This window comes from Otolemur garnettii, unplaced genomic scaffold (genome assembly GCF_000181295.1).
Source record: "Otolemur garnettii isolate 467f Iridium unplaced genomic scaffold, OtoGar3 scaffold00048, whole genome shotgun sequence".
In the NCBI taxonomy this organism is placed as follows: Eukaryota; Metazoa; Chordata; class Mammalia; order Primates; family Galagidae; genus Otolemur; species Otolemur garnettii.
This window is the reverse complement of record NW_003852443.1, coordinates 8,218,695-8,221,077: the sequence shown is the minus strand read 5'-3', so window position 1 is coordinate 8,221,077 and position 2,383 is coordinate 8,218,695. Positions and strand designations below refer to the sequence as shown.

General features: G+C 38.2%; 1 protein-coding gene across 1 annotated transcript in view; it reads left to right on the top strand.

The window, feature by feature from the left end:
- The first annotated feature begins 1,387 nt into the window (after positions 1–1,387).
- OSBPL6 (oxysterol binding protein like 6) overlaps positions 1,388–2,383 on the top strand; it is a 115,583-nt gene continuing 114,587 nt past the window's right edge. The window contains exon 1 of the mRNA XM_012806191.2: positions 1,388–1,532. The gene's annotated coding sequence lies outside the window, so the exon portion shown is untranslated. The remainder of the gene's footprint in view (positions 1,533–2,383) is intronic.

Below are 2,383 nucleotides of genomic sequence, written 5' to 3'. Positions count from 1 at the left end.
TGATACTAAAGAGCACAGATTGAGTAGCATGTGCAGAACATAAAAAGATATTTCAATAGTGAACACACTATTTGGGGGATGGGCCCACTAAAAGCATTATAATAAGTATCCATGTCACAAAAACCTTTGTACCCCCTTCATATTTAAAGAATATATAATGCTGAGCATTCAAAAACAGTCTCAGTGGACCTTAACCTTAGTTCCGAGATGTCATCATTATAATCAACAATTAAATTTTACAATGGAGTAGAAATTTATTTTAAAAGCTTTCTTTGAAGAGGTGGAAGGAGGGTTAGAACAAACTCTTTCTTGCTGAAATGCGGTACTTCTAGGAGCAATCATGGCTCAGGATGCTGGGTAGATGTTTTGCCGCTTCAGTAAGGCATAATCTTTTAGAACAATGGGTGTGTGCACATGTGCTTAGGTGTGCACTGTTTCCCCTTCTCTGTCAGGAAGGAAGAACTAAGAGTGAAAGAACAGCCTTGTAAAAATCTAGGGAGTGATTTTTTTAAAGGTACCTTGTGCATCAGCGGACCTGCTAGAGAGGCTTATGGCTTGAAGGAAAAAAAACTGCTAAAACACAGAGAAGCTTTATTTGTTACTGGATTAAATAAAACCATATTTTAGATTAGAGCTTAGAAACTGGTATTCCACAGGGAAAAACTGCTTATTTTGTGTTTCAGAATCAAAATAACGAGCTTCTATTTTGGATTGCTTGTGGGGTTTTTCTTTTTCTCCCCTTAAGGTGAACTTATTTATTTTCTCATAATATCCTGTTTCTTTCCTTTCTGAGAAATTGCGTCAGGTTGAGAATTCCAAACTCTGTATTCTTTAGTAGTACACAGTTAGTTCTTTTTGCTAGAGGATTGTTCTAGGAGTTTGGCAATAATTCTCCTGTTTGGCAAATCAAAGACTATTAACGGGTCTTTATCAGGGCACTGGGGATTGTACACTAATGTGCATGAGTGATGAAACCATTTCATACTTACTATTTTTAAAAAACCCTGTTGAGGTTTATGTGTAACTGGAGGGCTAACCCTGGTTCTGGAAAATATACTTTATTTCTTCGTAGAAAATATTCGCTGTAACAATTAAGAACTTTCCTACTCCAAACTCTCTGTAAGATGTAAATTAGGAATGCTACTGATAACTGAGGAGTCCGCTGGTTACCTAAAATGAGCCAAGGAAGTCAAAGGCTAAGATACCTAACTATGAACTTTCTCTTCAAAAGATAAATGGGGAGGAGTTGTCTGATTGGCCAGAAGCAGTTCCCATGACCAGCTCACTGAAGTTCTGTAGAGATGTAGTACATGAATATAATCTCTCTTTTTCAGGTTCTTCCACTTGCTTGGAAAACAGCAAAAGAAGAAAATTAAGGAGCCAGCCTTGTAATTTACCCAGATATCTCCATCAAGGTCAGTAGATTGTGTCCCAAGGAGAAAAACTACAAGCATCCAAGGATAAATCGCTGCAAAACAGCTTTGAACAGAGAGCCAACCTAGAGGACTTACAGACTCCAAGGTATAAATAAGGTGAGTTAGAACGCAAACTTAACGGCCCAAGCAGGCTTAGACTAGGCATTGTTTAATAGTAACCAAGATTAGTGAGACATTACCAAGTCACAGGAAGGCGTTTCTTTGTATCTTTCATTTGTATATCAGACCTTCATATGTCAAAATTTTAGTTATCTTAATAAAAAGTTCTGTTTTATTTTTTTAAGGCTAGAAGATAGAAAAACATGAAAATATTTGATAACCCTTTTCTATTTTCTATCTGCAGTCTGGCATCATGGGGAAATGTGACACTACCCTTCTCTTCTTGAGCAGTGGACTTGCAGACCTAAAGCTAAACGTGACCAAAATGTTATCTTTGCATTCTGTATACACACATATATACACACGTACACAAACCCACACGTGCCTGCATCTCACACATTCTTAGAATATACCCAGGTTTTATGATCTTCCAGTGCACATGATCAGACAGCTGACCGTTTTCTCTTTGCCTGTGACACCGAAATGGTTAATATGATACTAGCAATTCTTACTGTCCTTGTCATGTTTGATATTTAGTTATTATTTCCAGAGCTGCTACATATATGCTATTTGACATCTTGGGCCCAGTGAGTTTAGTCCTCACAATTTAGATACACCTTCCCCCGTTGTCTGAAGCTTTCTAATTTCTCAAGGTCAGTGATCCCTGGCATGGGAGGTTGTGGCATTAGTGCTCTAGGGAAGCTTTTGCAAGCTGCGTATTCTCTACTCCCATTCTTATTTGCCTTGGCCTCGGTAGAAGTGGTTGTAGTGGTGATGATAATTCAGAGCTGTAACTTGGAGAAAGCTCCCGATGTACAACATATTCTGATACTACTCCCATCCTTTCC